The sequence below is a fragment of the Halyomorpha halys genome, unplaced genomic scaffold (genome assembly GCF_000696795.3).
Source record: "Halyomorpha halys isolate HHAL.00 unplaced genomic scaffold, Hhal_1.1 Scaffold58.1, whole genome shotgun sequence".
NCBI classification, from domain to species: Eukaryota; Metazoa; Arthropoda; class Insecta; order Hemiptera; family Pentatomidae; genus Halyomorpha; species Halyomorpha halys.
Window position 1 is genome coordinate 1,838,838 of NW_027110919.1, and position 16,425 is coordinate 1,855,262.

Here is a 16,425-nt window from a genome sequence, read left to right on the forward strand (position 1 = left end):
ACAAAAAATATCCACAAAAATATATGTTTTCTGACTCTCTCGTGGCCGACACTAGGACTCTTGCGGACCACCGGTTGATAGATAAGCAAGACCTCTTGAATTTTCAATCAGAGGGATTGAAATATGATCATAACTGATTCTTCGTTTTACATTTTTTACCTTAGTTGTTACTTTGGATCTCATGCGTGTTACCCAAGTTTCTTCTTTCCTCTATAAACTTTAGTCCTATCGGTTTTTCCAACAGGCTAGAAAGCAAATAGTCCTTCATCAAATTTGATGAAAACTTTGATGCAGAATTCGTAGACTGGTGGAAAGGAGGAAACAACCGCTAAGACATTAGCATATTGTTGCCTGGACCGAAGCATTGTTTGGCCGAGGCGCCCGTGAGTCGGTTTCCCCTCAGGTAAGAGGCAAGGACACACATTCCGCCCTGCCCACGTCCTCCCACGCCTTGGGACGACAAAAGGCCCCCTTCTGTTCGGGCCCGCGGGTCTTTCGCAGATTTCGCACCGTCACCTCGCGTACCGAAATCCACTCTTCTTTTTAGGAAGGTACCATAGCGCTTCCTGGAGTAATCAACTCCGTGGTCCCTGTCAATGGAACGTTCTTTCCCGTTCGTGCTGCAGTATGCGGTATTATACCCTTTGAGGACATTATTCTTCTCTTTCCCTCTCCTGTAGTCAATCCAGAATTGACGTTCAAGGAACTGAAGGTTATAATCTAATCGTTGAATAACAACATCAATTCATATATGTTACAAAATTCAATTTCTTTTTTATTGTTTTATTGAAAAAAAGTGTATATTATTTTACTCAGACCGCAGATAATGACTTATGGTTCCCTCTGTAAACCGCAAACCAGTTTGTCCTTGTCACATGAGAACTCTTGAGTCAGTTTGAGTGGGAAAGGGCATTTCCGTGCTAAGGAAAAAAAAGTAATATTTTTGTAGGAAATTGTTTTTATCCCGAGTTTATTCACACCGAAAAGGTTAAGTGCTAGTCAGTTTAGGTAAAATGATTGCACCCAGGAATACATAACCCATTCTTATATCATATGCACATTTACATATTTATATATTTAGGAGTTGATAGTTGAAATGTATTCACCCATTTATTTAGTATTATTATATTATACAATAATTTAGTTATTTATATTTACCCATATTTACTTTTTTCTATTGTATGTTCATGAAATATTTGTGCAGTATATTGTAGTTTATAGAAAAATTCTTATGTTTTGTGTATTTTGTATTTATCTGTCTTTAATTATTTTTGTAACACGCTTATTCATGAACTTGTATGTTTCAATGTTGGTTCTTGTATATTTATTTTATTTCTTCTGTTTTGTTTTTCATTTTTATGATATTTCACAATGTATATAAGCAATAGCATAAAATATGGGATTTATTATTACTTTCTTCTTGTTTAAAAAGTAATGTGATATCTCCTGACATAAAACGTATCTGAAGTTAGACGACGATATTTTACGAATTATGATAACATTTGGATAGGAGCTTATATCTATTGTTTATCTTTCTTAATTTTTCTTTTATAATTAGACTCATTATTCCTATTTTTAATTTGATAACTCTCTGGCAGGTTGCCAGGAGGCATTTGTCTCTATTAAGGAAACGCTAAAGCGTAGATGATTTCTTTCGTTGTTGAAAATATTATTGTTGTTGACGGCAAATTTGATTAATGATTATTCAAGTTAATCAACGTATCAAATCAAGTTTTCAGTTCCTTGTAAGAATCGTTCCGATAATAACAAGGTTCTAATGCAATGGTTGTACAAGGTTACATTTTTTTAATTTAGATCTCGGAGGGTTCCAATTGTTGGATAATTAGCAGTTTCGTTAGGGTTGAGACCTACAGATTTTAGAGTGAAGCTGAAGTTCAGAAGTTACCTTAGCAACCTTGAGTTTGCAATGGCGGTCCGAATCTGGCCTCGATGGAGGGTTGACTTTATTTTCTGGCGGCCCCACGGAGTCAATACTTAACCCACTGGCTCTAGTTAAAATAGGTTGGTTATCTGTGGATCCGTATGTCATTAATGACCAGACAGAGGGTTATTGAAACAAAAAAATAACTCCTCATTTCCTCCCCGCGTATGACAGACCAGATAGAGGGTAAATGGAATGGTCCCCATGGATGTCCATTGGTCTAGTAAGTGTTGAATTCTATTTGTAAATTATGTCATTGGATGAGCATGAGATGAGGAAAGGTGGCTTTGGAGCGGTGTGGATTCAGTTAGTTGTTAGGTGCGGTAACTGACCAATGGCTTGCCCTCTTAGTTTTAATGGTCACTACTTTCACTCCTCACGTCGGCTTAGGGATTTATTAGGTGTTCTTTGATTGGCCAGCGAGTTTCTTTTTTCGCTCTGGTTCAAGTCACGGTTCCGTGGCAATCTCGAACTGTTTATCAGATTTATTTTTTTAATCTCTGTTTTATTTTTTTAATCTGACTTGTATTGTTAGAAGTGAGTGGAAATACAACAATGGAACAATTTTTAATTTAGATGATGTAAATTTCTCTAACTTTATTATTAGAATTGGACTACAATTATTTTAACAATTAAATATTCCTTCAATACGTCGAGTAATCACCAAAACCCTTATTTGTTTCTAATGAAGTTTGCTGTTGCTGAAAAAAAAAAAAAAAAAAATGGTTTTTAGAATTTTTAGCGAATTATTTTAATTTTTTTCAATCGTCACTGAATGGCTCCGAAACTGGAACATCATATCTGTATATAAGATACAGGTCTTAAAAAATTGTTCATGTTCTCCAAAAAGTCAACATTTGTGAATCTGTGAAGATAAAATATTCTGTCAGACAGACAGTTTTGGATTTATTTTAATCATGATTTCCACGCAGGTTATAATGTATAATATATGAAAAAAATATTTAACAAGTAGAAAAAGAAAGAAATTTAATTTATGTCTATTAAAAATTGTTAAAGTATAAATGTTCTCTCTGTTGGAAAAAAGTTTAAGATTGCTTTTGCCCCTCCTTGATATATGGACCTTCAACATTATAACAGAAATTTGAGACACAAGTTTACAAATCCATTCACTAACAGTGAAATGTAACGCTGAGTGCGAGACAACGCAGCCTGAGTGCGTACGCCTTGACCCACTTAAGCTCTGTAACACGATAAGTCCTGTTACACACTTGAGCTACATACCGAAAACTTTACTCCTCTCCCGAAATAGCTAGTAGGGCAACAGAGTTTGTTTAAAAATTTAGATTAAAATATGAGTTGAGTTTATAAAGTAGGTATCGAAATAATTCTCAATTTACATTTAGGCATATTGCAATATATAGATTAAAATATAGAGTTTCAAATAACTTAAATAATACAAAAATTATTTATTTCGTTTTTAATAACTTGCACAGTTTTGAGCTGTGAATGAACTGTATAATTCTTTGTGATTTTAAACTAACTTACCGCCGAAACTTTATAAAGAAATATTTCATATATATTTTAATTATCTTGTCCGAAAATTGTTTTATTAAATTATAACTAAATATATCCATTTAGTTTCAACAATTGTTAATTAACTCATATTAAATGTCTAATGTTTTGGCCATCATCAAGGATAATTTATTAAAGAACAGTTTTTATTTCTATTGTATTTTATTTTCATAACCTCACATTAAATAATAAAATTTCGTGGGTCCAGATCATATTTAATACGATAAAAATTATTCTATAAAGAACAATTTTAGCATACAAAGTTAGGTGTATTATAGTTTTATTTTAAACTATCTTTTGTATACGCTTAATAATAGTTTTAATTGTTGTAGATAGTTGACCGTAGATTAATGATTGGAGAAGTTTGTCGGGGGGTGCGACCAGCAAAGAACAACATAAATAAACAAAACCATATTTATTTATTTTATGCTGATGTTTCGACCTGAGTTTCAGGTCTTCAGTTTCAGGACCTTATCAATTGTATGTTACTCTAAATGTTGTTGTTATCTCTTTTGTTCTATAGCCCTGATGAAGACCTGAAACTCAGGTCGAAACGTCGGCATAAAATAAATAAATATGGTTTTGTTTATTTATGTTGTTCTTTGCTGACCGCACCCCCCGACAAACTTCTCCAATTTTTAATTGTTGATATTATTGTAAAAAAATGTGTTATTTATGGCCATGGTGTTGGCCGAAACGTTGAGTATTTAATATGAATTAATAAAGATTTGTTAAGGATATATTTTGTTATAATTCAGAAAGTTTTTATTCATTTATATTTTTCTTAATATTGTATGTGTGGTGTCTTAACCTCTTTCCCAGAAATATCAGATCATCATGTACTGCACCTCCTTTGATGCACTTCGGGCCAGATTTCTGAGGGAAACCGGACTCTAAACCCTCACTGAGGACGATTTTCCTCTGTTAGTAACCGAAGAAAACTAATTCTGAAATAGATAATTTTGAGTTTTTTTTCTGTTTAAAATTTTTTTTTAACCTTTTTACTTTTATATACATTAAAAGGTGATAACGTATAGGCTTATGTGCTTAGTTGTTGAAGTATTGACAATTATTAAAATAATTGTATAATCCTTTATGATTATAGGATAATAGTATATTGTTTATGAATAGCGTGTAATGAAAGAAAAAAATTAAACTTGGATTCATCAATTTTAAGGCCTCTTTGATTATGATCTAAGGGCTGAAATGTTAGAGAGAATTTCTTTCATCCGCTCACATTTTCCCTGTGACACCTCTAGATATAACGATAAAAAAAAGAAAAGCTTCCGGACAAACCTGATTTCGATTCGACATACCATTCTGGGACTAAGTCATTTGTTAACATTATTACGACTTTTGTAATAATGTACATTCTCACATAGGTAGTAATAATGACTGTATTACATTCGTGAAATTTGGTCTACTCAAACTCACTTTTCACCTAGTGAACAGAACCCGTTAAAATAGTCAGAAAGCTTACGTTTTACAGTACTCTTGCTCAACGGATTGTGTCGCAATAATCTTTGTAAAGAAATAATGAGGTAGTGGACCAATCTATGTTTTCCAATATATTTTCTAGCCTCCTGTTCCTTAATTCAGTCCACAATGACCGTACACGGTCACAAAGACCGCGACCCCTGACCCTGGCGGGTCACAGAAACCTCTCGTCCTAAATCGGCTTCTTAGTGTCACAACTGGTCATGCGTCTACGTGATACTTGTCCCGATCGTTCGGCCGTTGTAACTCTGCCGATGTAGTCCAATGTCAACTCATTTATAAATATTGATTCTCGATTTCTCGCTAATTGGCAACAGTTGCAGTATTACCTCGGTAGTGATGAGAAGGAAAATATAAAAGCGCTCTTGCATTGTTTCATGGTTAGGGTTATTGTTGTTCAAGTTCAAGATATTTCGTAATAGTATGCATTCGGATTGAAATGGAAGAGGTAGGTAAACCTTCTTTAACGATGTTATAGTCGTATTTATTTATTTCTGTTTTTTTCGTGCTATTGCCAAAGAAGAAAAAAAATAGTCTATAATTTGTTTTTTTAAACCTCCCTGAAGTATTTCAAAATCGATGCTCACTGAAACTTCTTTCATTATCAAAATCCGTATCTTTGAAACCATCTGCACACATATTAATTTTGAAATTTGCTATTTCTTAAGAGAATTTTTTTAATTCAAACTTGTACAAATAGTACATTCATTTGTTAATCATACTAGAAACTTGAGTTTCGTTTTGTTATTAATTTTATTTATTTTTTTTTAAACATAAACGGAAGAGAAAAAAAATTAGGCCCAAAATTTATTTTTGATGCCGCTCTAGAAACTTTTCCCATTATAAAACTCCGTATATGAAAACCTTCCTTTGATTTGAGACCAACCCGTACACACATTAATTTTAAAATTTTTTATTCGTTAAGAGGATTTTTATGGATTGAAATATAGACAAAACTTACGTTAATTTATCAACTATTCTATAAGTTTCTATTATGTTGTGTTATTATTATTTTTGTTTTATTAGAAACATAAACTGAAGAAAAAAATATATGAAAACTTTCCTTTACTTGCACGGAGTGGTCCGTACGCACATAAGTTATGAAATTCGTTATTCCTTTGGAGATTATTATGGATTCAAGTATGGACAAAGTGTAGCAATATAAGTATAATACATTTTTGAATTATATTAATATATTTCTATTATTATTAATAATGGTATAACTATATTATTAACTCAAGCAACATTCACTACTTCCTTTGGAGCTCCTACATGAGCATTCAAGTAGCTACCTCTCGGAGATGAAGACATTGACATGGCTTCCTCTCAAGTAGCTCTTTCTGTTAACTGTTATGTCTTTTTCTTCATCTTAATCCTTCCTCTATGGCGGGCTTAGCATAAGATTTCGCAGTTCATTCCCTCTCCAGCGTGTTCATCCTGTGTCCAATGATGATCCCCCGACTCTAGGATTATGCCAACCTCTGCAATGGACTCTTTTATGTTTGTAGCCTCTATATAGCAATCGTAAGTACCTCGAGGCATAGGGGGCTCACGAAACTCGAACAGGATACTGCTTTCCAGGTGTTTCCGGTTGGCTTTCGAACTTAGTCATGTGCATGCTCAAAATATTTTATTAGTAATCCAAACATAAATTATGTTAACTTATTTAATTAAAGTAACTATCAACTGTATTAATGAAAGTTACTTTATCGATTTTATAAATTGATAGTATTGAGGATGTCAGGTTTTTTTATTTTTGTGAGGAAAATAGTATAACTACGTTATTGTACCGAGGGGTCTGCTACGGTAATGGTGTTAAAATTTTATTTATTTTCTTTTTCTTTCTTTTTTTGGTGGGGGGAGGGAGTGAAAAAGGGAGTCTGTTTATAGCTTAATTTAAAGTTAAAGTTTTTGTTGATCCTCCGATTTCAAACATTTCTATTTATGACTGATTATATTATTCGTTCGATCGTTTTTTTAAGTAAGTTTGTATTTTAGACTATTTGTCTTGTGGTCCCCAACAAAGTATTTTTTTTCTCTTCACTCTATGGCTGTATTGGCAATGAATTCCAAAATCCTGAAAATAAACAAAAAATATTTTTCTACAGACACTTCCAAAAACGTAAACGTACAGTCACTGTACACTCTGGAAATTGTTGGTTATTAATAATTTCTTTTAACAAAACAAATATGGAGGCACATTGCATAAACATGGGTCCACGATATTAAAAAAAAAAAAGAAATATTAACAAATTTAGCAGAGTGGTGTAATTTGTGTTTTCAAAAAGAGTATCAGTAAAATTTATGGATACGGTTCAATTAAGCAGCTGAAAAGCTTAATTTTTTTTTTTTATTTCGATCTTTTATTCAACTATAATCTGAAATCCAGGAGAATTTTAAAATATGAATTGTTATTTTTAAAATTTTTTTCACATAAAATTTTTATTTATTGAGGAATTATTGGAAAATCCAGGCCAATGTGTATTAGAGTTCTCAGCGTATATTTATATTTTATTTAACACAATACAAGATAAGGAAGAAAAAAATTATAATAAATAAAATAAAAATATGGCAATAATAATAATAAAGAATATCACATCTGTTAAAAATATAATTATAATGCTCCTTAAATAATAGCAAAGTAATATGCTAATACCAATAATAATGATACCAATGACGTAATGTGCAACATCTTTTAGGAATCATTGGTACACTGGTACCTGCTGAAGTATTTGAAATCGACTAACAATAAATTCCAGGAAGTTAATTTTTTTAAAGGATTTTCACGCATGCCTCCACGCTAAAATCATTTCGACTTCCAATTCGATGGGGTTAGACAGAACGCCTGCATAAATGATTTCCTCAGGAGTGTTTTTGTCTGGGTTTTGGAGAATCGGCTGCGTGGGTGTGTTGTGAGGACTGGCAGACGGCGTCTGTGAATGGGCCAACTGCGCTTTTTGTCCGAACATCCCAGTTCTCCTGAAGTTACTCTGCCAAAAGAATTCCCTGTTTTTTTTTTTCTTATACGACCGTAGTTACAGTTAGAATTTTTCCATTTTATTCTGTGAGGAGTTACCGTACGGTATTTTTGAACTCGCCTATCTCAGGTTTCAGGTAGAATACAGTCTGTTCAGTGTGTCGTATGTTATATATTTTGCGTCTATTCGTTATATATCCCTGTAGCTTTTCTTGCATGTTATATGAGCTGTTGAGGACCAAAATAGTGTAAGTCATTCTGGTTTCATCAAAATTAATTTTCATAAAAAAAAAAAAAAAATCTGAAGTTAATTTCTGAAGAGTGCATTAACATCAAATAGTTATATATGCTTGTGACTGACTAGGTTTAACAGAAAAATATGTTATTTCGTAATAAAAACTTAATAGAACTTTCTCTAAAGCTTTGAGAGATTAAAACCTACTGGTTTGACTTACACTATTTTTGTACTCAACGGCTCATTTATAAGTTGATCAAAATATCTCACCGACAGGTGATACTTTGTTGTGCATAAAATTATATAAAAAGTAAATATTATGTTTTTGTTTTTTTAATGTTTAAATACATGCATTAAGCGGATTCTTTTCTCACTGTTTCTTGTATCATGTAGATACGAGGTAATACTGTCCTTTATTTCAATAATACTTTCAAACATTCTTTACTATGATAAATATATTGCAGTATATTGTTATTGATTAGTCTATATGTCTAATGAAAAGTTGCTATTATTTTATAATGGGTGATTTTAACATTTTAATAAGTTTTATAATCCACTAAATAAAATTTAATCTGATTAAGAAAACTAAGTTTTGTTAAAGTAGGTAAGGGTAGATAGAACAGCGTATAGAACTGATCATTGGCGACCAAGTTGATAACAGTGTTATATATTAAAAATAGAAAAAAAAATGACTTCATGACATAGTATTTTCAATAGAGACATAAAAAAAAAATTACCTCAGTAGGTAAACAGCTAGAAATAAGCAGAATTTTAAATAAGTTAACACAAATACCTTCAGCAGTTGTATGTTAGCAATTAGATTTTAATATGTCGAATAGGTATATTATTTATAGAGTAGAATTAATACGATCTCCCACAAATTAAGGGAATTAGGTATTAGTGTTCGAATATTCATTCATACAATTTGTACAGAAATAAAAGAACAAAATGAAAATTAAGAAAATGTAACTATAACGATAACGCTGAATTGAAAGAAAAATAATTGAATTTAAAGTAATAAAAAAATACATAAGTAAATGAAAATACTATCACGATTTGTATAAATAAAAATATAAATCTATAAAAAAAAACATAATAAAATAAAACAGATCAAATAATAATAGTTTATGTACAAGACAAAGAAAATTAAGTTTAAGCAATAATTAAATAAATACACGTTCACATCTATGTACAATATTTACATTCTGCCTGAGGAACACTGGGCCATGCCATACCACCCCCGTGTGGAAGGCAATGTAGGGCTCCAAGAAATCCCAGCCGCGTTCATTGGTATTAAGAGACAGTAGAGACTGAGTGAAAGCGTTTAAGCCAAATTGACTAGGGTGACGATGAAAACATTTGGAAATGGCTAATAGAATTGATAGATATTTTCTAATTTCTGTAATAGAACCTGGTAAATTTCTGTTAATATTATATAATTTTATATTTAAAAACACGTGCTTAACTAAAGGTAGGGTTCATAAGGTTTTTTCCTCAGTCTTTTCGATTGATATTTTATAATAAAGTATTTATTTATTTTTTTTTTATGTTTCAGGTAAGGAATAAGACAAATATAACCGATTTTTGAAAATACTGTTTGTAAGTATTATTATAGTATACAATAGTATTATTATTATTATGTTATTTAAAAATAATTATCTAAACATCTTTACAAGATATGTTGAGACACTTCTATTTCGGTGGGATTACGTGCTGAGTGACTAAGATCGTTCTTCCGGTATTTTATTCCCGTAGGGGTTTCCTTAAAAAATATCAATAAATAAAAGATAGTTGTATGTTGCAGGTATAGTACTGGTTCAATTCGATTAGGTGAATGAGTAGAACTATGGAAACGCATATATTAACACTTTTGACTTCGTTGCTGTGCGTGCTACATGCATTTAGTACTTTTAAAGGGACCCCTATTTGTCAGTCGGATTGACAGTAAAACGTTGAGATTGTTCGTGTAGGATTGATATAGATGAATTACCGAGAAATTTTTGAAATCTTATCATTCTAAATTTTTAGCAGAGAGGTACTGACAGAGTGAAATGTGGGCTGCGAGTATTTTGTTCATTTCGTTTGTTTCAATTTATTTCTGTAGGAAAATAAAAAAATAATAACCAAACGAGGTTTCTGTTTATTACGACATTGTAAGATATTGTTACTGTTCCATGTCTCATAATGCAAGTAAGCTTCCACCGGAGTGAAGTTGAAGGTGTATTAGTGTTCAAGTGTCTGGCTTTTAAATGATGACTTTTATTTAAAGGGATCATGTATGGGCTCCTTTAAATATTCTTAAATCTCAACAAGGTTTTTATATTTTCCTAAATCGATCTTAAAATTCAGGTTCCAAATTTCGGAATTTAAATTTACCGATACGTTAAGAGTATCTGGATGGTTCATGTTTTTCGGCAGCTACTGCGTATACAAATATACGTTACATTGTATAGACATCCATACATTTAGATCCTATTAGAGTTTTCCTTACTTCCTGTTGTGGTTTCTTATCTACTTACTACGACTGTCGTTTGGCTTGCGGTTAAGTAGTTCCCCTTAGCTGCCGTAGGCTCAGGGATCTGCCCAATGATTCAGGCAGATGTGACTCTACGACCTGGAAAATATACAACAGATGACGTAAGTTGTCTGCTGGAAAGGTCAAACAGTCTTAGGTAACCCTGTGACTCAGGCTAACGGCCTATAAATATGTATACTTTACTAAGCCCTTCTTATTCATTCTTATTTATAGCTTAACGATTTAAGAGGAATGGATTTTTGTTGTGACTTGGGGTTTTAATATTTCAAAGGATAATTTCTATTGTTTTTGGATTTGCTTTTGAAGAAGACAGCATCTTTGTGGGAGGTTAGACCAAATATGGGGCTCTGCTACCTTGATCCGATTAGTCATCGTAATTTTTCATTTGCCTTGTGTAAACGGTCTTTCGTTACATTGAACAGACATTCGAGGATATGCATTTAAATGGTATAAATGCATTCTTGTGTACGAGTATGTTTCAAGGTTCAAATAAAAGCTTAAGAAAGGTGATATGGTCCTGCATTGTATAACAGGCTTAGGAAAGAGTGAAGTCATCAACATAGTTTTGGGTATAAAACGGTTAATCAAACCCTCGCAGAGATTTTCAGATCTTCACCGTTACAGGTAATAACTACAGCGTCTGATTTTAGAAATTCTTACAGATTCAGTATGCTCGCCAAAACATCTCCTATAAAGATAGGAGTATCCATATCACAGAAGTATGATAATCCTCTGTGGATTAAAACGATGGGGGCCCTACATGTCCGGTGTAGCTCAATTCTGTGTTGTGAATGCTGGATCAGTGACTCCGCGACATTTTGTTTGATCCACAACGATATTTTTCGAGTTGAACGTGATATTTATTTGTACATTGCAATGACGAAACAATGCATTGAATGCACAAGGAAATATACTTTTTTATACGATCTATCAAATCCCAAATATAGATGTATAATCCATTTAAAAATTAAATCTCGAGCATATTTTTAATCAAAAGTGAGTAAAAATTAAATAATCTTTGTTTCCAATAAATTATAATTTCGTGCTTTTGCTAAACAACAAAAAAGTAAAACATTAATATTGTTATTGCCCTCTGTAAACGTAGTTAATTTTTTTTTAAATCTTATATTTATCATTTTAAATATTAAAACTATTCTAATTAATTTTGTTGCATTATCAATCAATTTTTCATGCAAACTGATAAACCTCCCTTCACATCCTCTTTTCACCCATAACTCACGGTGTTGGCCATAGTTGTTGATGCTCAAGGGTGATGGTAAAGGTATACTTACTGAGCACTGATAACTGGGAAAGAGCGAAGACGAAAAATACAGCATCTGTAGTTCCAATTACACGGGACAGACTCTAATCCTTCTGGTTTAAAATATTTTTAAGGGCTTTTTTAACTCACTTATCACAAATTTATAGTTGTGTTTACAATTGTTAAACTCACGAATTTTGAGGATAATACACCATCACCTGCATGGGAATTAGCTCGGAGATTATTCTTTGTTTTATTTATTCATTTTAATATGTTGACCTCTCTATTTGTGTGTTTTAACGTATTTATTCATTAAATCATTTTATTTTATTAATACTATGTTTTTATGTTTTGTTTTTTTGTTTTTTTTATTTTTTTTTAAACTTATTTATCCATTCAAGTGTTTCCTGTAACCGGTTTTTTTTTATTATATTTTCCTTTTAATCTATATGTTATTCTTGTAAAATATATCAAGTTGTTTGTTCTTGATAGACTGATCTACTGCTGTGACTATGAATGATGGTCTGATCTCACATTACCGTCTTATATTGAATTTTTTTAGCGGGTCACTGAAGAGGATCTAGGAGGGTGAATTCAGGAGAGCGAATTTGTTGATAGGGTGAATTGAATAATTGAGCAGAAATGAGAGGGAAAAATGGGAGTGAGTGAAACATTTGTATTGGTTGTACAGACCGAAATGGATTGTAAAAGGAAACTGTAGGGGTGAAAAAAAATGTTTATTATATCCTATTATTGTATATCTTTTTTTTATGATTGTACCATGTATGTGTAATGTAAATATGTCCGATTACGGATTGATAAGTATGCTGTGTGAGATAGCAACCTAATGTATTTAGGCATCATAGATGAATAAATAAAGTATTTCTCTCTAACCAAAAGTTCAGTTTGACGTGGTTAGGATTGGTTTTATAATTTTTGTATTTTACCAAAATTTTACTCTAATAGAAATTTAGAATATATATAATTTTATTTAAGCTATGGAATTATTTGTTAATTCGTGAGAGTATTATCTGAAATTTTCCCTTTCACTTAATATTTTTGGAAATTTGATCTCTCTTAATACCGTTTGAAAGCAATTTTGAGTATTGTAGTCTCTTTGAGCTATATTTTACCATATTTTTCACATGTACTTCAAATTTCTTAAATTTACGAATATTTCGGGTTTTTCAATTATTTGGGAGGCGAATACCTCTACGGCTCCTCCCTATATCTACTCCTCTCCCCACTTCCTCCCTACAGATAGCGCTGCCTCCCTAAAACCTTGACCTCAAGATGGAGGAAGATTTCCATTTCCACGAGACGCTGACCTTGTCGATTTACCAAGCTCTCCCCTCCGCCTTCCATATTCCTGGCGTATATTAATGTGCATTGACGCACCGGGACACACCCTCATTTCATTGTTCGCTATTTTTAAACAGTGCTTTGTTTACTTTTCTTTTTCTTGATTCTCTGATACAGAAGTATATTAATCAGTTTTAGTGATCGAAAAAGTGATTAATTGAATTTACTACAACCTAGACACTTTGTGGATAGAACATGAGATCATGTTTTTTTTCCTATTAAAATTCGTTTTTACTTTTATTTTCTTATAATTTCAAATTTTTGTTTTCATGTCGCTGTTTCGCTTTAATAATGCCACATCTGACAAATTTTTTTTGTCAAGGAATTCCACACATTGTACCGCAGACAACTCTCAATCTCATTTGTAACAACTCTAATTTGTTTAGGACAGTTTGTAGGACGACATTAGAAAAGAAAGTAACCGCAGGTCATGATACTATCTTTGAAATACGTCCAATTCTAAATAAAATGAAAGAAAAAGTTGGGCCACCCATAGCCCAGTGGTTAAGACGCTGTCTTACCAATTGTTGATGTCTATTAGCGGTGCCGGTTCGAATCCGGCCTGGGACGTTGACTTTTTTCATTGAGTGGCGGTCCCACAAAATGAAGAACTTTGACCCCCAACCATGGTTAGTCAGTATAGGACTCCAATAGGAGTCTTGGCCGGGGGAAAAAAAAAGAAAAAGTTTAAATGTGCCACTCTTCAAGTAAAGCAGAGATGTGGTTCTATGCTGCTCTGAACACTATCTAATCATCTCTCGACTAACCTTTCAGTTAATCTGAAGAGTTTGGTAAGTATGAAAGATAGTTTAGACGTAAATGCGAAAGAAAAAAAAAAGATAAATAAGGGATGAAACTATGATCTGTAACGATATTTGGGAATGTGATATTTTAAGAAAATTCATATTTCGTCGTAATGTATCCAGTACATCATGATGACATGATACTAATCCTCCAGTTTTATTAAAATATATTATTTAATATTTATTCATGCTTCACTGATATTCATTTTGTTCAATGGCATATGCCTGGATAAACATTTGAAGAAAATTATAAATAATAGAGCTGAAATGTCGGAGTAATGCTTTGAAGGTGAAAGTTTCCTCAATATTTAAATTATCAATTTTTAAAAATTAGGGTCTATTCGCCATCTTGTCCATAAATTTGTGTGGAACAATAATATAATTTTACTACTATTCTGTTAGAAGGAACTGTAATATCGAATTACTGACAGACAACACTTACACTGTGGGCCTAGGAATGCGGTCTGCCGGAACAAAACTATTTCCGTTGGCAGTCGCTAACAAAAATGCACAACAGTTGCCAAAGCGATCCTGACACAGATCTGCGGACATGCCTCTTCATCTCCCCTTCGCTTAGGAACCCTTTGCTACATTACTGTGCCTGCATGATGTGGAAGTATGCGGCCCGAATACCTTTAGGGTTGAGTTGAGTGTCGACCGATAGTCGCTTGGAAGGGGAATAGTTGTCATTTCTTCCGGCCTGGAAATTGCAAGTCAGCTGTAAAAAAAATTGACGACTACTACTGAAAGTTGATGATACAGAATAATTTTAAAAAGATAATTGAGCAGTCTTACTTTCGTATAAATAGTTTTCTTCATTATAGCTATACATATGATAAAAATAATACTATACGCAATATCATTTTCAAATATATTTGGTGAATATTTATATTATCTGGCTTAGGGTTTTCCTTAAAAAGTATCAACTATAAACCGCTTCTGCTATAAAAACAAGATCTTTATTACTTACAAAGTTAGTTAAACAATACATAAAATATATGGTTATGTATGCAGATTATACATACCTGTAAACACACAGTAGGTTTTTGTAGTCTTTACACACAGTACTTTACAGTAGTAGGTTAAATCAGTATTAAAATGATAAAACTAATCAAATTGTGTAAACTGTAAATATTCTATTTTATACCAACTATTTATTTTTAATCTAAAGCATCTAAACGTAACTTTTCAGTCTGTATCTTCTCCAGTATTTTTTCCCCTTATCAAATGTAATTTTTAAGCGAAAGATGAATTTTTTTTTTTAATGAGTTTTTGTTTCTATTAATTACCAAATATTTGACACTCTTTTTTAAAAAAATATTTCTTCTAATTCACATACGGCCAATTATCTATATATAAAACTATATTTGTTGAGCTTTATGCCAAATCACATATTAAATATTCCAAAAAAATATACTATTATCAAACATGTTGTTTCGAATGTTATTAAACCTTTACTTAGATTTCCGATCTCCAATAAGTAGCCCTGATGAAGGCTGGAAATTTTGGCCGAAACGTTGGCACTATTAAATAAGTTTTTTAAAACTTATTTTTGTTATTTTCTTATCGCACCCCCAACCATTTTTTCCTAATAGTTATTAAACCTTTTTCTTGACAAAAAAAAGCTTTGAAATGGTTCTGTTTTTGTCAAAATATTTAATTTGATATTACTAAAGTTCTTAGTATTCTCTATGTCAACCCTCAATATGACATACATATTTTATTTTATACTATGAAAACATATCGGTACTCTATTATTGTCAATATGTCTTTATTTATAAACAAATAAAAAGGAGCTACTTCAGCATAAATTCCTATGTTTTTTCAAGAAACATTGGATAAGACATTACATCAGATTAATCAAATTCACTTCACCATTTTGAATTCAATTCCATTTAAATAAATAAATAAAGTTTGAATTAAAAATATATGTATTTTTAACTTTGGTAAATTTATGCCATGTCTTATCAAACATATTTTCTGATTGAATTTATAACTTGTAATGGTAAATATCTGTTCCTCTTTGTTCTTCGTACGGCTTTATTGAGTATCCTGCCTTCGAGGATATATGTCCTTGTTTATTTAAAATAATGGTAAAAGAAAAGAAAAAACTGCGCAAGAGAATGATGCAGCTGACAGACTTAGTTGCGACCCGGACGAGCAGGTGGGTGGTGGGCTGTACGTCAGTTGGCCAACCAGGTGTGTTCCAGTCCCTGGAAGACACCTCTACATTAACTGTCTTCAACGTATATAATCCATATTTCTTTGGTATATATAAT

General features: G+C 32.1%; 1 protein-coding gene across 2 annotated transcripts in view; it reads left to right on the forward strand.

Annotated features, from left to right (window-relative positions):
* RapGAP1 (Rap GTPase activating protein 1) overlaps positions 1-16,425 on the forward strand; it is a gene marked incomplete at its 5' end in the record, with an annotated part of 482,599 nt that overhangs the window by 374,635 nt on the left and 91,539 nt on the right.